Source organism: Chamaea fasciata, unplaced genomic scaffold (genome assembly GCF_029207755.1).
Source record: "Chamaea fasciata isolate MVZ Bird 193981 ecotype frontalis unplaced genomic scaffold, bChaFas1.0.hap1 SCAF_3, whole genome shotgun sequence".
NCBI lineage: Eukaryota > Metazoa > Chordata > Aves > Passeriformes > Sylviidae > Chamaea > Chamaea fasciata.
The window spans coordinates 82,909,572-82,934,042 of NW_027094088.1; the positions used below are offsets into that span (position 1 = coordinate 82,909,572).

Genomic DNA, 24,471 nt, shown 5'->3' on the forward strand with positions numbered 1-24,471 from the left:
CACTTCAGCTCAAAGTGGAAGCATATACCAGCAAACTTTATGCCAATTTATTATGTGTCTCTAAAATAATTTTCCAAGTAACTGTTTCTGAAAAACAGAAGTTTTCCTATTATTTATACATTCTAACTATTCTGTCCAAGTCAAATATTGAAATGCAAATGGAAATTAGTAATTATTACAAAACAAAATATATTTGACATTATTGAAGTGTTTGGGACTTTCATAAATGTGTCATCACTGTCTAAATATCAGTTACTTGACATAATACCTAATGTTCACTTCATTTTCTCTTTATGAGCAACTTGGGAATGAAAGTATTTTTTCATTGTTCCTTGCTTGTTTAGATAATGACATAGATCAAGCAGAAGTCATTCCAGAGACAGTGTTAGAGCACCAGGCTACAGCTAATCCCACAGCTGCTTCCAGTAAGAGCTTGTCCTCACCCTCTGGTATCTCATATCATTGTGGCCAATTATGTTCCTGCATGTTGAAATTGCCACAGTGTGATACCTTCCCGCTCCCCATCCCCCTCCTTGCACAGAGACCCAGCATCACTGCAGGGTACTGTTATGACCTGCTTGAATCTTTTTTTGCTCTGCAAGGTTGGTGTGTCCTCATGAAGAAATATCAACAAGCAAAATTTTCAGTATCATTTTACTTTTTTTCTTTCCTGTCTTCTTTCTTCTCTGCCTCTTCATCTAACCCTAGATCAATACCAAAAATCATCACTAGAGAAAAGCTTTCCAAAGGAGGCTCCTTTTTCATTTAACTCTGAAGTACTGCTCAGATGAGAACAGAGTTGTTGGGGGTAGGGAATTTTCCTTGCCAGAGACATTTACAGAGGCTGTTCTGCCATGAGATGGTAGAACCTTGTTTCAGAGTCTGAGATCTGCAACATCTTTGAGTCTTGATATCATGACAGTTTGTGGGCTGAAAGCTATCCAATGTTACTGCTGGTCTGTTGATTAAGAGACTTATGGCTTAGAATTAGGAACAGTAATTAGATCCAGAAGCCTGTGTGGATACATCATAATGCATACAGCCCTGAAGTAAAGTGTTCCTAATACTCCTATCAAACAAATTGTGATATGTGTGGCTTTCCTTTCCTTCAGTGAGAGACAGTGTAGGAACAACTGCAGGAAGCTCTTGGTCTGGGAGAAAAGAGTTGTTTTTGGAATAAATATCACAGTGAAAACTTTCCACCCTAAGCCTTTCATTAATTTCTCCATGTCATCTTAGTATATTTAAGCTCTGTAAGAAATTATGCTGCGAAAAGTTCTTCCCACGTGTAATTTTTCCTCAAGTGAAGTGCATACCTTTCAAATTATAAACTTCCTACTTGTCCTAGGAAAATTCTTACTGTATAAATAATTGAACTCATCTGCAGTGAACACAAGTATTCTTTCTCTAGCAGTCTAAAATATATGCCTAAATACACATCTTGTACTTAGTGCTTTAAATAGTAATTACTCCTGTGAAGTCACTGGAAGCCCTTAAAAGGGTTTGACAGTTTCCCCACAATCTTTCAGTGAATGTAGTAGCTGGGCTGTGCAGTGCAACATCCACTGATAATTCAGCAGCTGAGGAACTCAGTAAAGCCTGCTCCAAACTTCTCAGCTGTTGACAGGCTTGACTTGCTGAGAACACTGGTTAAATATAGCACAAGCGAGCTGAGCTCAACAAAGTCATTGCTGTAACACTGTGTGAAGAGACCAGAAGAGGGGAAATACAATCTGAGAACTAAACTGCCAAAGCCTAACACCACCTAGCAACAGTTGAAAAAACTTTTAAACAAAAGTCTGGGTGAGACACAGACAGAGTATACCTCCTGCTTCTCCTGCCTGGGATTTCTGCGAGCAGCAGCTCCGGTCTTCTGTGCCCTACCTTGTTTTCTTCATTACTTCAACTGCTGCTAGACCTAGAAAAGTGGGAAAAGTTTCTATCTTTGTGCTCTCCTGAGCTGGATCATTCTACCCCTGTGGTAGTGCTGTGGGACTGGCTACTGAGATCTTGCAGTGTAAAGGATATAATCCTAGGTCTGTGGTGCTGACAGGTAAGACCGAGTTCACCACTCCATCGGGTTTTTTACAAGAATCTTTATTTTCTAGTGTCTTTTTTACAAAAATTTTCTTTTCTAATGTCTATTGTCTCTTTCCTTCTTTGAACAATCTTCTGAATGATTTGGAAATGTCAATAGATGAAAGCTGGGATAAAAGTTTTAGAGGCTTTTTTATGTTTTAATGATAGAAAAGCATTGCTTAAGTAACTTTTGCAGTTCAGAGAATGAGCTTAATAAAATAGCTAGTAGTAATATGGAAAAATTTGCATAGATTTTGACATGTATCTTCTTTATATCTGCTTACATGCAGACAGAATATAAATCAACATTTAATAATAGAATACGTATCATTTTTGACCAGTGATAGTCTAGCAGCTATTAAAAACAGTGACAAACCTGTGTTGTAAATAAAAGGAAACAGCCATTCAGTAACAGAAGTAAGCAAATAGTTCGTGGCCCAGCGCATTTGTACTTTTTGTTTCCTTGCTAACTTTTAGGACACACCTGGTGCCTTTCACACTGCCTTTGTGACAACTGCTCTTGGTTCTTTCTCTTGTGCTTATTTACATAGAATGAAGATTGATCTCTGCTGCTTTGATTAGCAGCAAAATGCAACTGTCCTAAGGACTGACCTTATGTTCATTGTACCTAAGTGTGCTTGAGCTGGGTCGTTGTTGTTAAAGTGTATGTTTCTTTCAGCAAAATAAATGAGAAACCAGTTCTCAGATGTTTTACCCTGACAGCAGGGTGGAAGCCTGTTTGTTGTTGGAAATGCAAGTCCTATGGTCCCATTGTGGTCGTGTAATTTAGGAGAGGAATTGCTTAGTGTGATTTACTTTGTCTTAACTGACAAAAGCTGTTTGATCAATTGGAGAATGAATTCCACTCCTCCCTGCCACCTATTTTAAATCTGTTTTCTGCAAACTAAGGAAATCTAGTATATATTAATTTTTAAGAGACATCCTGATTATAAGTTCATTCGCAATATGAATTCAGCTATGAAGGCAGAGATTTAAAGAATGCACTTACCCTGTGCTAAAACCCTGTTCACAGATTTATGTAGCATTGTCTCAAACAAAAAATATCTGTCCTAAAGCAGGAATGAATTGAGTCTGTGCTGACTGTCTGTGGTGTTTGACACTTAGTCTGTGGACTCTGGGAGTGCCTCATTAGATGAGAATGTCTTGCTTTAGCTGAATAATTCTAGTTGCATCCCTGCATACTACATAAATGACATCAATACCACATCTTAGCAGCGCATGGATTGGATGGAATTAAAATACTCTGAAGCAACTTGTACTTGATGACTGAGAATGTAACTGCCTGTGAAATGATAAAATAAGTTAAGTATTAGGATGAAAGAAAATTCTGAAAAGCAAAAAGTAACACAGTGTACATTTTATTTCATAGCAAGGGGCACACTAAAGCACTAAACAGAAACACTTTTTGGCAACTATCATTTAATGTGATAATCGTTATTGTGGAATTACTAAAGCACTATGGTATCCCAAATCAAAGTCTCAAAAGGAAACTTTGGAATTACTTTTTAATAAGGACATATCCTGAGAAAGTTATTTTTTCATAAGAAGACTACACAGTGAGAAATAAATCTGAGACAATATGATTTGTCGTCTTAGTCTTCTTGACATAAGAGTGAAAATTACTGTTTCTTCTCTTTAATGAGATATCTGGCAAATTAAACTGTGGAGAAATGACAAATTTGATCTTCTGAAAATACAGGGATGGCAAAATCTAGGAAAACGCTATGCTAATATTGACTCCTTTTTTGGTTTAGTTGTTGTTCAGTGTAATGTGTGGCTATACTACTTCCCTTTTTTGGCACAATTTACATTTAGCAAAGTTTTTTAAATCAAAAGGCAAGTTATCAGCCTGATAACTGTCAAAGGAAGTGATATTTGAACAATCTAATAGCAACTTCAAACTCTAACACATGGAATTGTGGTTTTACATATATCTGTCTTCCTTTCCACTTCAAAATGGAGGAAGAGGCTAAAATTACTCTTTTCAACAGGTGTCCACAAAGAGGCTCTGGGATTTTCCAATCAAATCTCTGGAATATATAATGTGGCTATTCAACAGATGGTTTCATATTTGAAAGATTGCCAGTTCTTCTGACTACAGTGAAACCAAGGTCAATTTTATATCAAATCAAATAGTAATTTATGTTTTGGCGATACACTCCATTGGAATGATATTTGTGGACGACAAGTAGATACAGCATACCCATTTATTTTCCCCCTTATGCTTCATTTTGCTTTTGTTTATATTTACATAACTATGGAATGAATGGTGCCTTTCATGGTGCTAAAGACTCCTTCCAATCTGAATCCACTTCCAGATTCTGTCAGTGGCTTTTTTGATTTTAATGTAATATTTAAAGTTATGATTATTATGAATTATTATTATTTAATTATTCTGTTAATTTTGTTATAATTTTAGCTGATCTAGCCCCAGCTAAAATCATTGTCTTAACTGAGTGTTTTCATCACCTCAGTCTTTCAGTCTCTTTATAGAGGATCTGATTGTTTTTAACACCAAATTCAAAGACTTGAAATCCGTCTTCAAAGCTCAGCACTGCTCTGTCCCTGCTTACATATGCCTTGATTCTCCTGAACTTCTCCCTCTCATATCTGGTAGACTATTGACCTTTGGCTCTGGTATTTACTGGTACATCCTTTATGCTACTGGTTTTAGTGAGCCTGATGTTGACCTCATGGCATCTGAGTTTTCTGTAGTGCCGCTCACTGTCACACCTGACACAAATGGAAAGTCTAAACATTAATATCAATAGAACTATGTCAGCCAAAGTAGGATTCCTGAAGAAACAGGTGTCCTTCCTGGAAGCAGCCTGTGGACTAAGCATTAGTATATTAGGAAGTCTCTGTTTTGCTGGTATGCCCTGTTTTGCTCCTCTGGGTTACAATTTCACCTTTATAGCCATGTCCATAATAAAAGCTTCTTATTGATAGAGGTGTATCAGTGAAACTCCTCTAGGAGTTTCCTCCTACAGGATCTTTCTATTGGCAGAGATTCCACACATGCTTAATTTAAGGCTTTTGGTAGTCTTATCTAACTCAGTTCAGGTACCCCCAGGCAGAAATTAAGAATGTGCCTCAAAGCTGTGCCAGTCAAAGGTCAGGTTTATGCCACTGAAGTCAGAGTGAAATTTCCTTTGAATTTAATAAGATCAGGTTTAGTATTCAGGAATTAGCAGATAAATTTCCAGTCTCTTAAGAGCATTTTACAGAACAGATCATCTCTATTCCTGTCCATTTTTTTTTCCTAAGAGAAATTTTACTTTTCCTCCAATTTCCTGTTTCTTCCCTTCCTTTCTCAAGGTCTGTCGTTACAGGTTGCAATGTGATTTAAATGTATAAACTGAATTTGGGGCAGAGGTTTTATCCTTCTACATATCTAAAATGACAGTTGGAGAAATAAAGTGAATATTTGTGAAGAAGCCAGATGAAACAACATTACAAATGAGAAGGGACTCCATCTATCCATACTTCCTATTTCACCAAAAATGTTTAGTATATAAAACCTAGGATAAGGACTGAAAGACAGAAAGATAAAAAAAGGATATTCTATTGTGTAGAAATTTTTAAATACTTCTTTACAAGAAGCCCAAATGTCTAAACTTTTCAGCTTCATCATCTTATTGTGGTAGTTTCCATTTTTAGCCTTTTCTGTTTTCCTTTCTCTCATTGTTTTCTATTGAAAGTTATTTCCTAATTTTATACAGAATATTGGTAATTATTTGGGGACAACAGGCTTTTCTTATTTTGGGGCATATTGGATAACTGATAAAACAATAAATTCATAAAATATTAAGATTTTTTTTTAGCCTCTCTTTTTCTACTTAGTAGCCAGTATTTGTACCAAGCTAGTGACACTAGAACTTGCAATATGGTTCTGTAATTATGCTTTGAGGTGAAGGGCAGAAACAATTGTGCCTCTGTCCTGTTCAGCAGAGACAATGAGAGTCTCTGATCATGTTGAAAATGTGTGATGCCTCATGTATTTGTGAAAATCCTACATTTCAGGACACTTGATTAGATTTTCCCTTGTATTTTGGGTCTTTGCACCTACACGTCCTACTTCTGCAGGTAATCTGTACTTTCTATATTACTTTTTATTCTCAGCATCATGGTAAAAAATAGCTATTAATGTAAGTGCAAATAGAAAGATTTCCCAAGTTGGGACAACTGTGGGGGTTTGTTTTTTTTTTTTTTTTTTTTGTTTTTTTTTTTTTTTTTTTTTTTGGTTTTTTTTTTTAAATTCAAGATGTCTTTGCCCTGTGATTCTCATTCTGCTTTGCCTGGACTATCTCTCTTCCACAAGTAAATCTTTTCCACAAGTAAAGCATGCAAAGTGTAGATGGAAAGGTGATCTGTAAGATTACATAGATTGTGGCATCCTTCACAATGTTTTAGACACTCAGATATACAGAGAAAACACAGTTAAAAGCTTAATTAAACCTTCATCAGAAATGGGAGTATATGTGTGCATGTGCGCATGACTTTTGCAAGGAAAGGAAATGCTTTTTGGCACAACAGAATGCTTTGCTGAAGGAGTGGGACAAACACATCCAAAGCACAGGGAAATAGGCTGGAGTTTGTACTTTTTCCCTTAAATGGACAACCCGTCTGGTTGCTGTGTGCTGAGAGGCAAGGGGGGGGGGGGGTGTGAATCCGAAAGATCGCTGCACTTTGTCCAAGTGAGTTTCATTTCAAAGCTGATAAAATGACAATTATAATTTCAGCTATCTAAGAGGTGGCGAAAGTCATTCAGATATGGACTGGTGAGGTTTCAAAACAAGAGCAGAAACCTCGATGAATTTGCAATAAACTTGTCCAGTTTGATTTACACACTTTTAGAGCTCTGTAATACAATAATGCTTACTTTCTTCAATTTTTCATTTTGGGGAAATGGGGACAAAGAGTGTAATGTTTTGTAATTTATGCTGTTCAAAAGTCTGTTCCAGCATAAATGTAAAAGTGATATTTGGAATCTAAATCCATCTTCTATCTGAAGTCCACAGAATTTAGAGGCTTGTATGTTTGCTGGAGGGAGATACCTAACTGACTAGTGTGTTATGGTTGTCGACAGCAAGAGCTACAGCTTTGCTAACAAACTTTAAAAAAACCTAACTGATAAAAAATGGATTTTGATGCAATAACATAATAGGTTGGGGTTTTTTTTAGAAACTGGCATTTAAGGCTGCTCCTATTATTAAAAAAAAAGTAATTGAAAATGAAAACTCATGTGTCCTTGGTAGAAGAATTCTCACTAGAGTTTATCAGCCTGCTTGCATTTTTCAGAAAATATAAAGCAAACGAATACAACAGAAAGCAGAGACTGCTTGCATCAGTGTAATCGAATTGCTGCCAACTTGCCTTGTTTATCTAAGAGATCTCTGTGAAAATAAGGTCTTTCCCACACAGGCATGAGTCACAGGATGTAATGCAGCTAAGCAGACTTGCTTCAACTTTCTAATGCACACAAATCTAAACTGACCTGTTTTAGTGCGTGCTCCCGTAACTAAATGAGATCTAACTTGACAACAGGAAGGGAGAAGTAATGGTGAGTTCATGGTGCTATTTCAGTGCAACAACCTGAATGCTAAGGAAACGATGCAATTTCCATTTATTGGGAAAACTGCAGTTACTGTGACAACAAATATACACTGAAAAAAACATATGCAATTTATCCTCAAGTTCAGTTTGGTGAACATAGTAGAAAGGGTATTCATAAAATCTCACACTATCTAGTTATGTGTATCAAAGAACATTCTTACTTTTAAAATATATAATCCAGATAGATTGTTCAAAAAATAACGCTTTAAAAGCCATAAGCAAAGGCATAAACAAAAGGGTGGGAGAGAACATGTGGTTAATGACAACTGGTTTAGTGTTCGGCTGACTGAAACTTAATTAACCATATATTTCTCCTGCTGAAGTTATTAAATTCCTGTGTCTGTCATTCATACTTATCCCAAAAATCTCAGTTGTCTCACCTTCTGTAATTGCAAAGCCTCTTGGATCTAACTTTAAAGGTAAAGGCTATGGTAGTTCTTTCTCCTTTTATTTTTCAACAAAGACTTCTATAATGAAAAGAAATATGCATTTTATTGCGGTAGATAAGGATTTCAGTTCCTCAGTCTGATAAAATTCTTTAGAGAAAGCTGTACGTTCCAGTTTTTGACTCTGGGTGGGAGATAGCAGGAAGGGAATGATGCCATGCTGGATGTCCTCAGGCATGTCAAACATAGTGCAGAACAAGATGTCCCTGTGCACAGAGGGACACGCATGGCAGCATGGCTCCTGAGTGCCAGGGGAGCCTCGTGTTCTGAGGCAGCTGGCTGTGGGAACCACTGCTGCCTCAAGTGGCATGAGACAGGGGATGGAATCCGAGGCACAAAAGGCATCAGAGTGCAAATAGTAAAAGGCAGGGTCACAGTAGCATATCCTCTGCATGAGGGCTGCCACTTATTTACAGAGCCATAATTGAGGTGGAAGGAACCGGCAGAAGTCATCCAGTTTCCCTCAAAGTGGGACTATCTCCAGAGTCTGATCAGGTTGCTCAGGGCTTTGATTATTTTCATACATCTTGAGTATTTTTAGTTTATAAATATTCTAAGGTCTCTCATCTTTGTGATCTTTGGATCACAAAATTTTGGACATGGCTGGCTATGGAATATTTTGCAAGAAACAATAATCAGTGTATCAAAATACATAATACACTGAATAAAAGATGACTTGAGAGTTGGTTGATAGTAGCAAATTACAGGTCTTAGGTACTTTCAAAAGTGCAAAAATCCCCCCTGTAGTGTTTGTTGTTCTGTGGGTTTTTGGGGTTGTTGTTGTTTAATTTTGTTGAGTTTGATGCGTTATGTCCTAAAATAGGAATAATAAGGACAAAAAATCTTGAATGCAATTCTTTTTCTTAGTTTACTCCAGCTTTCAAAGTGCACACCCTCTTCCTTCTGGCTGCTACATTCTGTTTGAAAGCCAAACATTTAGAATTAGGCACCATTGAGGTGCCATCTTTCTGCAAAAACAATTCCGAAAAATGTTAAGCATATTCTATCCTGATGGTCCAATAAGCTGCAAGGCTAGCATTGAGAAGGTAAGTAAAAAGAAAATAAGTATATAAGGAAGGATAACAGAGATGCTGCTTTTGAGGAAGGAAACTCTGGAGACTGTTTCCACTGCTGAGTTTCCTTTTCTCACTTAACATCTCTTTCCAATTGTATCCTAATCAGGAGCAGAGCATGATGCACATATGGCAAACAGGATTCCTAGATGGAGTTCTGGTTAAGCTAAGACTAATTTTAAAAAGCTCAGCTTCTGGAGGCATCTAAATTTGCCTGTTAATGACTATTGTATCATGGAACAAGGACAAAGCAGAGGCCTTGTGACACTCAAAGGGATGTGGCAGTCAGTCTTTACATATAGGATTTCTTATACCTATTTAGAATAACCACTGAAGACAAGTAATCTTCCCTTTAGATAAATAATGTTCCCAAAACCAGAACTTCAACTGAAATATTGTCATCATCTGTACATATAGAAGGGAAAAGGAGAGGGAATTCTTACAGCTGGTGGTATACAGAGGTCTAGAGCAAACTCAGCACTGGCTGCAGAGAGGAACAGAAGGAGCTGGTATGTCTCGCACACACACACACATACTTGTCATACACTCTTGCACTCTTTTTTAATAAAAAAAGCTGCTGTAAGCTTCAGTGGGGTTAAAATAATGAGAAAGGTAGTAAGATGATTTAGGAAGAAGAGTTCATGCTTTGAAAGACACCAGAACAGGCTAGGACAGACAAGAAGTGCTATAGCAGGAGGCCAGGAAGCTGAGTGTTTTAGAGCTAAACTCTAAACCTCTTAACCATGAATCGCCAGGTAAACATCTTTAACTACCCTGCCTTGTATCCATATGGGCAGAGGTTTCAAAAGTAGCTAGTGGGTTGGCTAAACTGATTTTCCTTGCTTTCAGAGAACAGGTTCTAAAACCCCAAATTATTTTGGAACAGCTTTTTATTAGAAAGATAGAGGGGGTGCAATGTCAGTATCTTTGGTACAGAATTCCATCTATTTGCAAATGAAAATTTACAGAACTTACACAACAGGATTGTATTGCTGTGGTACTTGGGGACCCAGGAGAAACTGTTCAGAGCCCTCTCTGTGGTAGTGACACAGCTGCTTCATTCCAAGAAAACTAATTCCCTGCAGTGGTACAAGTTTCTAGCCCCTGTTCTGTATCACGATCAGCCACACAGTCTTTATCACTACAGGTCTCTGAGAACTAATGGAGTGCTAGAGAAATACGTGAGAGCTATAGACAGTGTAATGAGTTTCTCCTTAGCTTAGCGCAAAAGAAGCCTAGGAAAATAAACAGCAATAAACGGAATAATCTACAGAAATGTTCAGTGAATACCCTCAACACAACACAACAGTTTGTAACAGTTTGTTAAGGAATAAGTAGAATGGGAGCAATTCTACAGGCTGTTCATGTCAGCTCCAAAAATCCCTCCAGGACAGCAGTGAGTGTCTAGAAAAAAAGGCAGGCATAATTGCACACAAGGAGGGTTAATTTAGTTACTACCAGCACTAGTTGTGTAAACAAAGTCTAATCATACTGCAAGAGTGTGATTGAACTGCAAGGCTGTGAGAGTGGCAGGACATCTCATAGATTCGTTATTCACCAGAAACACTTTGCTAAATTCAGGTTCCCTCTCCAAAATATTCATGTCATGTTTGAAATTTGTTGTTTAAAATAATGTTACCTTAAAATGTGAGGTGATAGTTGTCATACCAGGGAGGAGGAATGCTGGTTAAATTGCTGACTTTAACATCAGTGGTTCCCTGTGTGACTTTCAGCAACTTACTTTTCCGCTTCTAATAACAACCTGGAATGTTACAAGAATAAACATAGTAGTGACTTTGACACTCTGAGATGTTGCAGTATTGAACATCATGTCAACAGCTTTGAATAAGAAGACTTAAATAGCCCTCCTTGGAAACCAGATTCTACAGGGAGAAGTAGCAATAGAAGTTGAATTAGTCTACGTGACAAGGATATGTATTTTTAGAGAAGCTCCCCAGAGGGAAGCTTAGCTGTGCCCTGTGTTGTAGGTCCCAAAAAATCAGCCATACTGGTAAAGCACAGCAAAAAAAAAGGAAGGAGGAAGACCAGGGATGTGACCAGAAAGCTTCAAGAACAAAACCATACCAGATTAGAAACCAAACTAATATCAATACTAAGATGTTGAAGGAAAATCAAAACCATTCCCTCAGGTTCAGTGGTGCCAGAAGTAATTCACAGGGCAAAGAGGGTGCTGTCAGCTTGTGAGCTTGTTGTTATTTTGGGAGTGCTCAGGACAAGCTCTCTAGCACAAGGAGGAGAAAAAAGAACCTTTGAGAGAAGGGGTGAGCCGAATGTGACTGCCCAAATTAGCTGTTGTTCAGCAGCTCTGGAGCCACTATGGGGCTGTGGGGAGGGAGGAAGAGGGAACACCTGGAAAACAGAAATGTCTAGGGTGTATTGCAAGCTCAGCAGGTAACCAGTGTCTCCAGTTATGCCTGCTTTGTTAAAGCAGCTCAAGTGACTCTTGCTGGCTGGGACTTTTCATAAGGACTTACCAAGGAATGAAGTTGCCATTACATGACGCTCAGCTTTAATTGAAACCAGACAAAATTAGAAAAAAATACAGTTCTTATGTCTTCAAGGAAGTTGAAATCTCTGGTGTCTAGATGATCTGGTGCCACAACGCTTTAAAATGTCCTGAAAAACAATTATGGAAGATTTTCTCGAGATTTTGAATCTGTGTGGTTGACAATGCCAGTGTGCAGAAGGGATGGTGAGTTTGGGAGCAGGGCAGAGTCTCACCCTTACATATGTGCCACTGCTCAGGAGAGGCCACGGCTGCTGAAACATGGCTGAGGGCAGTGTGGGTTTGCCACACTGTGCCCTGCTATGGTGGAACAGCAGTGGCATCTGCACAGGTGGCCTCAAAACTAGCCCAGATCAAAGCAGGAGGTCTGGAAATGATTTCTTACGTTAGTTGTGAGCCTCTCAGATTGGGGAGAGAATGGGGTAATAAATGACCCTTCCTTGGATTTCATGAAAGGGAGCTCAGGTCTTTATTATGAGGGTTCCCCCCCAAAAAAGGTGTGAAATGGGGAAGTCCAAGCAGCCACCGACATTCTGGGTTTACCAGCACAGAAGAATGGTCTGCATGTCCTGCTCTTCTGGGAGAGGAGTGAATTCACAGCTGTGGACTCCTTTTGGGGGATGACACGGGGAGGTGTTGCAGGAAGATAAGGAAAAGACACCTACAAAAAGAGTGAAAAAAATTCTGTCTTCTGGGGAAGTTATTTTCAGATGCAAGAAAGAGATGTGGAAAGTAAAAGAAACCAGTAGTTTCTTTTAAATGATCCTGATTAATTTCACTTAAAAAATAATGACCCACAGTGTTGAAGTTTAGAATGCTCAAAAGCAGGAAAGGGAGTTGCATGTGTACCATATACTGAAATGGAGCAGCATTTCAGCAAATGCTTTGTCATTGTGGAGAGTGGAGCTTCTCCCCATGTGTACAGTGGTAACGCCCATTCTCTTACAAAAAACATGTACCATACTATAGCAGAACATGAGTTCAAAAGATTTGTCTAAAGTCTCACAGCAAATTGTAGCACATCAGGGGGCTTTTTTTGGTTAGTTGTTGGTTGGTTGGTGTTTTCTTGCTGTTACTGTTGTTGGGTTGTTTGGTGTTTTTTTTTAAATTTAGGAGTATGGGATTGGTGGGGGGGGGTTGTGTGATTGTTTTTTCTTCTTTTCATAGTGAAAGAACAAAGTTAAGCTCTCAGGGTTTTGAACCTACTGTCTCATGGCTGAACCTAATATCAGATCTCTTAAGTTCCCCTGGACAGCCTACTTCATTGTTGTTTTCTTGATGTAAAAACAAGGGACGCTGAGAACTGAGAGGCAATAACCTCTTTTCAGGGTGGTCATTTGGTTGCTTCTTGGATCAGGCAGCTTAAGATGCTTCAAAACAACTTAGTGTCTCTCCTCCAAAGAATGCATATACATCTCCTCTCTGTGTCTAAGCCCCTCCTGGCCTCTGTCCAGGAACATCCACATTTCCTGACTCATGGCAACTGTACCCTGTCTGGTTGTACCCCATTGCAGTAGCTCAGAGCAATCAGAGCAATATTCTGCTGTTGCGTAAGTTTTTCCAAGCAGTAAACAATAACACGCTGCCACAAACTTTATTACATTTATTTTGGGATTCAAGATCCTGAAGACACCACTGCTTATTATCATTTTCTTTAATGACAATCCAAAAAGAATGTAAGATGCTATTCTTTAATAAATACCTTCAGGATAACTTAGTATCTTCTTAATTAAATGATCTGAAAAGGAAGAATAAATACTACAGAGGCTATATTAAGCAAATAATTTTTTCTTCCAGCTGAGAAACATGGTTATGATTTTTTTATTGTCATATCAGTTTTATTGCTGTATCAGAACTCACAGAATAAAATGGTGAGGGCAAATTTAAAGCTACAGAAGCAGAAGAATTGGTAGGAAAAATTACATTTTAAAGGTTTAATAATACCTTTCAATATGTCCTGTTCTAAATAGCTCTTTTTTACTTGCATCTCAAACATTTGTTTAAAACATTTTAAAAGCAGTAGCATTATCAACTGGCTTAAAGCAGCTCAGAAAATAAATGATCCTTGACTATTACTGGAGTTCATGAAAGGAAACTCTTGTCTGACTCTAAAATCTATTTTGGAGCTATGGCTGCTCCACTCCCCTGTTTGTGGCATGATGCAGCTGCTATTCCTTTAATATTTTTGCTGACAGCTACAGCTGACAGATAACATTTCAGTTCACCCCAACATCAACTGTGTCTCAAGGCTCCCTTAGGATGAGAATGCTGCCTTCCTTGTGGCATCACAGTGCATCACAGTGCAACTCTGCAAGTGTGCCATTATTCACTGGTCACTTGAAATGGAGCAGCAGACACAGGGCTGCAGTCAGGTTGTGTGCTGGAGGAGCACATCAGTCATCTCTCATCTGTGAATGGTGCAGCAATATCTCCTTTCTCTTCATTCCTTCTCCCAGTTCCTAAGAAAATAGGCTCCTGAGCCTGGGAATAAAAATAATTCTGCAGTATGTCAACTGATATTTTACATTTTACATTAGTTGTCACCTTATATTTTTGTTTTAGTTATATTTGTTGTCATAGACAATATAAAAGATTTTTTTATCCATCTTAGTGTATATTTCTAGCACACAGCCTTTGATTTCTTGGTCCATAGAAGTTTTCAGATCATGATCAAGCACTCAGAAGTACTGTCGTGATCCAACCACAAATGGAACTTTTAACAAATGCAGGACTGTTTTCCTCCGTGAGAGAAAACAAGAGCATTTACGGTGCTCTCAGTTCTGTCCTTGAACATCCATATCTGTTAGAAAGAAGAAGCTGGAGGACAGATAAGCAGTCAACATGTAAGAGAGAGAGACAAAAGTGAGGAGGAGACATTGCTCAGTTAGTCCTTCAGAGAAATTCTCAGGAAAATTAATTATGGTATCTCTGTATTTTTTTTGATTGATGACTGAATTAAAAAAAGAAAAATGAATGCTTTGCTATGTTTCCTAGGGCTTTTTTAGGATTTGTAGTGAGATCCATTAGCTTTTGTTTGGATTTAACATTTTACTAGTCTTCAAAATACTGTTTTTATTATGGGGCTCATCTATAAAAATCTAAAGAACAGGAAGAGGGAGTTGGAACCATGAAAAAAAAAAACCACCAAAACAACCCAGAAAGGAAAAGGTACAGAACATTTTTACTACAGTATAGACATTAAAACATCTCCCAGGAAAATACTTTGACTGTTTCACTTTGCAGAAAAAAGTCAACTTTAATATTTAAATATTCACAGGAGCAAGAGCTAACACTTAGGAAAACCCAAAGCTACAAGCCAAGTGGTAAGAGTTGGTTGACTCCCTGTGACCCAAAATTCACTTCTTTTTTTTTTTTTTTTGTTCAAATACACATTTTTGAAACCTGCAGACAAATTGAAAAACAGTTTCTGTATTGTAAGAACTGAAGACACTACTGGGCTCTGACAGAAAATTGGGACTTTTGGTAAAAGAAGGCAGAGAAACAAGTTTCTTAAAATTGTTCTACCTCCCATAGTACCTCTGACTTCTTCTGATCTTAGTGTGGGGAAAAAATATCAGAAATAGGAAAAGGCACTGTTTCTGCAGTTCATATATTCCATTTTCATTTCTTGTTTCTTTTCAACTTTATGCTGAATTTGACCTAATTCTGCTTCAGAGTACTCAAACCCATTCTCTTAGAATGAACTGTTTGCTAGGAGAAATTGCCCAGCCTAATTTCAACTGCAGGCTCTAATCAGACTGCTCTGCTTCCAGTTCTCCTGTGGTGGGAATCCACAAGAGGCAAGCATCAGGACGGTTGCATAGCTGTAACACCAGGAGCTGAGAAAGGCACATCCTTGAGCCTTCAGAGGTAGTATGAGGGTGTCCTAGCCCTTCTCTAGGGCCTATGGGACCTGAATTATGGCTGGAGAATATTGGTATTAATCTCGTATTCCCAGTTCTCTGCAGAGAGAGAACCTAAGCAAGCACAAAGCCACCACTGAAAAAGATACCTACCAATTCAAATAAATAATAGTGTCACTGTACTATGAAGAAAGCAGGGAACCTCAGTTTTCTGTGTCAAATGATGACATTAGATTATGTAGTCTTTGACAGTTCAAGAAATACCTAGTGTAGGTACTGTTGTGTTATACTGGATCCATTTTCTCTTCTTTGGGGCAATTCCCCTTACACAGTTTTCTCAAGGAAGGCAAAACTTCTCAATTCTGTCCTGCAGTTCAGTGGTATCATCTGGTTTCTAACTCTTATGAGTGGCATTTCATCTGTGTGACCCCTCAAATCAAAACACATTTTTTTTTAATGGAAATAAGCCTGCCTGAAATAGCTTGCATTAAAAATCTGCTGTAGTTAATAGGTCAAAATTCCCAAGGACATTGCACAAAAGTCTGGCAGTATCAGACTGGTTCATCTTAAAAATGCTGTCAGAGCATTGCAGGCAGGAAAACACAAATTGCAGACGTTATATTATTTTTACATATTTTTTGAGTGCTGCCAAAATAGGCATCATTTGCAGATCAACTACAGAAAAAAACTTAGCAAGTTTGACTGAAATAATAATAAGTAATATTTAGAAATTTCTTAGAGCATGTCTGAGAATGTGCTGTGTGTGTCAGCTGACAGATCATGATCATGTCTTTTTTCATGTATTCTCTAAGAAACCACAAAATCCACCAAGAATAAGATAGTGAGAGTCAGAACAGAGACCTCTGATATTTTGATTACAAACAAAAATATATTTAATAAAACCTCTGGTTTTATTTTTTGAATCTTTAAAAATACTTTTTTTAGAACACAGGAGGGAATGGATTTGATGATAAACAGTCTTATCAACATTAGGTACATTTTAAATTTTAATGAAATTAAATTTTAATAGCAAGTCCTTCCTTAAAGTCAAGAAAAAATTGGTAAAAATCAAGGTGTTCCATGAGATACTTTTATGCGTCTGACAGATTTCTCTTATCTAGACAATAGTCTGAAACTCTGTTAATGGTGGCATTTGATGGATTTCTCTTTGTTTGAAGGTTTGCTTTACTATTGGTAAAATATATCTAATCAACTGGTAATTCACAATAGATGAAAATTTGAAGTATAAATGTAAGCAGATATGAAATGTTATATCAAAACACTATAAACTACCAGGTATGAGAATTGATTTAGTAATTACACGTTAGGCTGGGAAGAGAACACATACTGCAGAGCAAGCTGATAACAAAGCCCTATCTAAGTTTGCCTGACACTTTTCATTAAAAATCTAGCCTCATATAAAGCCCAGTTGTTTACAGCTTTGCCAAACTTCAGTTGTTCAGGCTGGATGTCTGGCTGAGTTTGAATTGGTTTTGGAAGTTTCAACTAGAATGCTTTGAGCATTTCCAAGAATTAGCTGAGAGAAAATTCTTGTTTGCCCATGTGAAAACAATCCCATAACCATTTTGCTGAAGAGCTTTAATGTCTCCACGTTCCAGAGTGATCTACTGAAATTCAGCCAGGAAACTGCTCTGTGGCAGCAAATTGACTTTTGCTATTACTGTGCAAATTATGCTGGGCTAAGAGCCACTGAGCAAAGCATTTCACCAAGGATATCTCGTGAAAAGATACCTGGTAGAGATTTGTAACTGACTTCTCAGAATAGTCCACACATGCCGAAAGCTGTCCCAGTTCCTCATATCTCACCTACTGCAGCTGACTTAGGCACAAGCCGTTTCCAGGGAGCACCTCCACCTCACAATTACTGGGTTGAGTAACATTCTTCCCACAGTTACTCCTTCATCTGGTGCTTCAATTTACAGGACAAAACAAAAGGAGATGAAAGGCCTTTTTTTCCTGTTTCAACAATACTTCCTCAGCAGAGCCTATGCCATGGTGGCAGGAGATGTGTGGATAGTATGATTGCCCATGCTGCTAGGGAGGGTGCCTGGGGAGGAATAGCATGGTGACAAGCGCTTTTGTGATACTTTTGTACCTGTCTGTCAGGATTTCTTTGCCAGTAATAAATATAGGCCATCACCTTTGCTGTGGGATGGAATTGTTGCCTTTGGGAAGGTAGAGAATAATGAACGATCGCACTGATCACACTTTGCCAGTGTAAATATGCTTTTATTAGGAATTTATCTCAATCTTCAGTTGACTCACATTTGGAATCAGAATTATCTCAGTTTGTGTCTTTCTGTGGTGTGAGATCTGTGCCATTGCACTGTTTGGTGTTCACCATTACTTGACAAGCAAGTTGGACTTCTCTCGTGGTTCCAGCATCCACCTCAGCTCATCTTCCACCTGCGAGCTTTGGAAGTGTCCAATCTCCAATCCCTCTCTAATAGCTGAAACTCTCCAACTTCACCCATCTGCATGGTACCACACTTCTCTGCAAAGCTGTCTTCTTAGTTGTTCACTTTGGATTTGGGCCCAGGGCAGGCTCCTAGGGCCATTTTCTCAACCTGCTTTATTCTTGTAGAAACAGCTACAGCAGCTGTGGTTCCCATATTTTTTACCATACTCACTGTTGCTCTTTTCCCTGCTGCACTCCCCCCCAGGAATTCATTCTATCTGACTGTGCCATCTGTCTCAGTGTTTGTTGCTTGCTTGCCCTCCTCTCCAAAGCCAGGGCTTTGCAGTTCTGCTGCCGTTCTGTAAAGCTAAAATCTGTGTTTCCACTTCTCTACAGTTTGAAATCCACATAGAAACAGTTAAAAATGTACGGGTGACACAAAACAGTGCCAGTGCTGGTTCTCTGACCCCCAGTTCTGTTGTCATTGGCTGGTCATACCTACATTACGAAACGTAGACTTCAAAACAGGTTGACTATGCTCAGGCTGCCAAACTCTGGCTAGGCTAATCCGTAGGCAGGGCTAACTCCTGAACTATTCTAGGAAGACCTCTGGTTAGTCCATGCCAAAATTTTGACCAAGTCCTGGCACTGCTTAATCTCCTAGTTTAGACGTAATTCTCATGTCATACTCATCTGAGCACACCAAGTGCCTGGGATCAGCTGAACAATCACATAAAACGTTTCTGTATTATAAAGCTATACTTTATTATTGTTGAATCAGATTTCTCTAAGATTACAGCTAGAGGGACTGTTTTGCAAGCATATTTTGAACTGGTAACACTGGAAAATTCTAGCATTGGAAAAATTTTGTGACACATGTTTAAACTGATTTTTTGAGTTAGTTCCTTAGGCACTATTTCAATATATATCTTCTGTATGCTTATATTTTTTTTCTATCTTCTTTCCTTTTTCTGTTTTCATTAGATGAGTAAAAACAACACAATTTTAATAAAGCTCAGGGATCAGTGTTTCCAGCTGAACTACCTTCATTAATGAGCACAGCAGATGATCCTTCAGTCAGATGAGTCAAAGCTAATAACACCTCATTGGGTCTTCTTAGTTCCTTATGGACAAACAGTGCTTAGAGCTACAAACACAATTGGGCACATGATTTCACAGGTCTGTCTCCTTTTCAAAAGGCAGCATATAATCAAGAAAAAAAAATGCCAGTAAAAAAAGTTAATTTTAGCCATATGTTGTTTTGTAGGACTGTTTTTTTACTGAACAGTGGTTCAATGAGTAACACAAAAAACTCATACATGCAATTCTAAGCTCTGTCAGAAACCACCCCCTGCACCCCCCGGCCCCCAACTTCTTGATACATCAACAGCTAAAGTGTAAACAGCCAACAAACCAACCAGAAACTCAAAGAATCCCTTGGAGCCCTTGTCTTCAGTAGAATGGAGTACACAACTCTTCTGTTGTGGGGATATCAGGCCTTGCAGGGCCTTCTACACTATTCCATGCAGAAACAGAGCTTTGGAATTTGCAGCTTGTGAGGACTGACTAGATGAATTCCTTGGCCTTCCTCTTCTGTGAAAGGATTGTGGTGGTGTCTTAAAGCACCAGGAGTTGCTCACTCCTGTAAGTGAAGCAGAACCTCAGAGGCAGCTCCATCCTGAAATGATAGGATGAAGTAAAAATGACTACCCATTTTCTTCCATAAGTTTTCAATGTCCTGTGTTCAATGCATGTTTTGTTAAAATTTGAAAATCACAGTTTTAGAGCAAACCAAGAGACTTTCATCTGCCAACATGCCTTTCAAATCCTTCTCCAAGAGCCGATGAAATGATCTGACATAAAGCAGAGCAGAGGCTGCATTCTTTACAGAGCTTTGAGTGATGCATATTTTACCAACCCATCCATAAGAAAGGGATTCTTGAACAAAATGGCTAAGTGAAAGAAGAGATAATTTTAAAAATATGCTTAAATGGAATTTTAGTTGTGACATGCACCATGAACATTGCTAATGATTTCAGATATAAGATTGTTCTGCAATTAAGAAGCAACTCAATACACTTTTAAATTGTAGCTCTGAAAACATAATTTATGTTTCCAGTACTTTTATCTTAAATAGTCTTTTTGGCTTTACAAAAATTTGGATACAGATTGTTTAAAAACTTGCACCACATGCACTATTTCAATAGACCAGTTTCTGAGGAACAACTGTTAGATCAATAAATATAAATATCTAAATATCCTTAAGATTAAGATCCTTCCTATCCAACATATTTCACCTTTAATTTTAGGTGCTTGAGGCATTAGCAAAAGTTAAAAATGTTATTGAAAAAGTGCTCTGACATCTGAGCTATGGCATGCAATTTGTTCACATGCTCAGCAACAAGCAACGTGCTCTGCCCTTCTTTTCTGTCCATGGGAAGAGTTGCTTTTGGATTTCATTTAAGGGTGAGGCAAGTACTTCTGAGATAACGTTTTGCAGTTCCCTGCTGCTCTGTTCTTATTTGCAGGCTCATTAGTTACTGTTTTGCAAGAATAGCTTTCACATTTGAACCACTTAGTAATGGCAATAAATATTTGTGGTTTAAGACTAACAAAAGTCAGCTCCAGATACCTGCGGGAGGTATTATAATTTTTTGGGTGCCTCAGCCCAGGATATAGTTTGCTTTTGTTGTTGTAGGGTACAAATTACAGTCTTGCTTCCAAAAATAGAAGTCTTTTGTACTTGAACAGAACAGTTCAATAAACCATCCTTGCCGAGGTAACAGTATGTTTTTCATGTCAGAACTACAGTGGGACAAAGAAACCTGCTTTCAAGGGTACCAGCCAAGCCACAGTAATTTAAAATACCTGAGCATCAAGTCCTTCAGTTTTACTTCCATGTCTCGTCATAAGCAATCAGATGAAGAGAGGGAAGTTTGCTGAATTAGTAGTAAGCCACCACTGGTTTTCCCGAAGTGAAGTTCAAGGCTTTTCTGTGCGAACCCCTGAAATTCAATCGGCTGCAAGGAACTCTGCAGGATAATTAGTGGCAGCTGGGGATTGCATTTGTGCTCCACTCTGGGCAAGCAAACAAACCAACCAACACACACACCAGCGGCTGAAAACTTCCATCAGGGGAAAGCAAGTGCATGGCAAGGATTTGAAACTTCCCCCGAGCACTCTTTCTGTCTCCAGCTATTTTCAGTTCAAGAGATTGCCCTAACCTGATGTAGTTTATCTGGGTAGCAACCACAAGTGAGTGTTTCTGCCAAGAATGTCTCCTTCCATGTCGTGTTAACTTCTGCATCCGTGGAGAGGGTGTTCTGTAGTTCTGCTCTTCAGTGTGTGAAGAGCCATCCCATTCTGTTTGTTGGTGAAGACTGCTTCAAAGCCCATGTAAAGCAACAATAATCAGCAAAAAAGAGCAGGTGCCAGAATATAATGGGAGCATAGACTAGTTTTCTACTAGAACTCTATGGGTTTGAAAGATGTCAGCATCACTCACCTTTCTGGCTCTCTTCCCAGACACAACCAGGATGGAAGGCAGTCAGTGCCAGAGCCCTGCAGAGCTCAGATCCCTGAGCTGTGGATGAACAAAGAAAGCCAGAGCAAATGCTCTCTGGCTGCTGCAATGCACAGAAATCATCTGATAACTGAGAGATCTTTGAGAACAGATCTGTCTGCCACAGGAAATGTTTCTCACTAATATATCAGAGGAGCACAGAAACTACTCCTTACAGAGGCCCTACTCAACTTTGACCAGTCACAACAGGGACTGGAGATTCCTTGGTGAAGCTATCTCTTGTTTCTGACAAACAAATACGAACAAAATAATGTGGTCCGTGAGGATTGTATTAGAATTTCTCAGAATAGTATGTAAATCCAGAATCTAATGTCAGACAGTATATAACTTTTTCTTTTGAATATAGCACGAGTTTTCCCTTAAAATTTGCAAGTACATCTTCCCGCTGAGAGAAAATATTTCAGAACATCAGTCTTCTGAAAACTGATCAGACTTCATTTACTCATGACCAATTTGTTTCTGAAAGATTTCAAAGCATGTAGATGGTTTCTGTTCAAATCAAGAATTAATTTTGCTTGAGACAAAAGTAACAGTTTAAGGAGGAAACACAGCTGTTTTGATGTGTATGTGTCATGTGGACTGCTGAGGCAAATCAGGAACTTGAAAAATGCTTATCTCTTCTGATTAAATCCTTAATCATATATAATGGTGTCATGGTTTAATCCCAACTGGCAACTTAGCCCCACACAGTCACTCATTTCCTCCCCTCGGTGGGAATGGGGAGAGAATCAGAAAAGCAAAAGTGAGGAAATTCATAGGTTGAAATAGAAACAGTTTAACAAGTAAAGTGAAAGCTGCACATGCAAGGAAAGCAAAACCAGGAATTCATCCATGGGCAGGCAGGTGTTCAGCCATCCTCAGGAGAGCAGGTCCCCATCATGAGTATCAGTCACTTGAGAAGACAAATGCCATCACTCCAAATGTCCCCCCTTTCCTTCTTCCTCATCCAGCTTTATATACTGAATGTGACACCATATGGCATGGGATGTCCCTTTAGGCAGTTGGGGTCATCTGCCCTGGTTGTGTCCCCTCCCAAGTCCTTGTGCACCCCCAGCCTCCTCACTGGTGGAGTGGGGTGAGGAGCAGAAAAGGCCTTGACTCTGTCGAAGTTCTGCTCAGCAGCAAGGAAAACCTCTCTGTGTTATCAGCCCTATTTCCAGCACAAATCCAAAATACAGCCCCACACCAGCTACTGTAATTACCTCTATCCCAGCCAAAACCAGCACAAATGGAACTGGGGAAAAAAGCTTTAATGAAAATCACCAGCAATGTCAGAGTCAGAAGTGAAACTTTACTTGAGAGAAAAAAGTGTAAAGAGGCATGGAAAAAGGCTGTTGAATAACAAGAGGCTAGAGAAGATGGATGAGCGGATTCACAATATTAGTGAATGTGCATATGATAAAAAAAAATAAAATGCAGAAACACATGCAAAGTTATGTAGACACATGTAAATTGATTTTCACTGTCTTTGATTAAAGTCAGAAACTTTGAATGCTTTCAGAAGAATTTTTGTATAAGATAGGAAAAGATGTTAGAAGTCAGTAATTCAGGTCCTAAGCCATGCATTAACTGATGACAATGGAGACATGCTTTCTGTTCTTCTGGAACCTTTCTTCCTGAGTATCTACTGCTGAATCTTGAGAGCTGAATTCAGCATTGCTCACAAGAAACTGGTGAGAGATTTTAAACTAATTTTTAATGCTGGCTAAGACAGTGAGCTGCTAATAAAACTAGGAAGCCTCAAGCTAGGTTTATGAAGCCATCTTAGTTGAGAGTAGAGTGAACCAGAATTTGATATTATTAATTACCGTAAGATATGATATTATAGTAATTTTGGGGCATCTTCGTAGTAAAATTTGCCTTCACTGAGATAGTAGTACACTTTATATGAAGAAAGCATGCTGGTATTTTCATCAGAATTTCAAGTAGAAGCTAGAGGAAAGTGAAAATATGTGTAGTACTGTCATGGCTATAGTTTGGGGGTCTCTGTGTGTATGTGTGTGTGTTTGCATTTAGAAGTAAGAACTTTTCTTAAATTATTAATTTTTATGTAACAATTTTACTGCTTTTGTTGGAAGTAGATTTTTACAAACTGTTTTTTTTACCCAAGAAATTTTCTGTTTTGTAGAAGTCCATGGGTTTTTACTTCAAGCTCAGCATAAGAAACCTTTTAAGCATGGAAAAAAATGAAGTATCTCCAAAACCAGATGACTCTGTTTTTTAAAAAAAGTCTTTCCTCTCATGTGTTCAACCCATGCTATGACCAACATAAATTAGAAACAATCATAATTCTGTTCCCTTGGCTATATCTTTTGGATACCCTCCAACCTAAAATGCATTAGCACAAAAATGTTCTTGTCCTTAATTAATTTATAGCTTAGAGCAGAATACCATAAATAACAGTTGAACTTCAGCTGCAAAGGTTTTAAATCCATGGATAAAATATTTTATAAAAATTGTAATAAAGCTTAACAGTTCTAGATGACAAGTAGAACTAATTATCAATAATCTTAGGAATTTCAGTGGTGGACAACTGAATGTAAAAGATGTTTATTTTGTAATATATTTGGGTTTTATTGAATTTATTGTCGTTGTGGGAGAGAAAATGATTAAAGTTTTATCCCTACCCTGAACAAATACACTTACTAAACTGAACTATTTGGTTAGAGTTGTTGGTTTGGTTTGTTTTGGTTTTAAATAGCTTGAAGCATATAAAGTATGCTGGCTTATCTTGTTTTGAAGCATGCATGATTGAAGTGTACAGAATCTGCATGATAGATTATAGCTGTATATGGGAACACAGGACTGGAAAGGAACTAATGGGTCATCAAATTTATTGTTATA

The 24,471-nt window shown here is 38.3% G+C and overlaps 1 protein-coding gene across 2 annotated transcripts in view; it reads left to right on the top strand.

Annotated features, from left to right (window-relative positions):
* Nucleotides 1–1,701: 1,701 nt before the first annotated feature.
* FILIP1 (filamin A interacting protein 1) overlaps nt 1,702–24,471 on the top strand; it is a 101,435-nt gene continuing 78,665 nt past the window's right edge. For both annotated transcript variants that reach the window (XM_066179668.1, XM_066179669.1), the window contains exon 1: nt 1,702–2,053. The gene's annotated coding sequence lies outside the window, so the exon portion shown is untranslated. The remainder of the gene's footprint in view (nt 2,054–24,471) is intronic.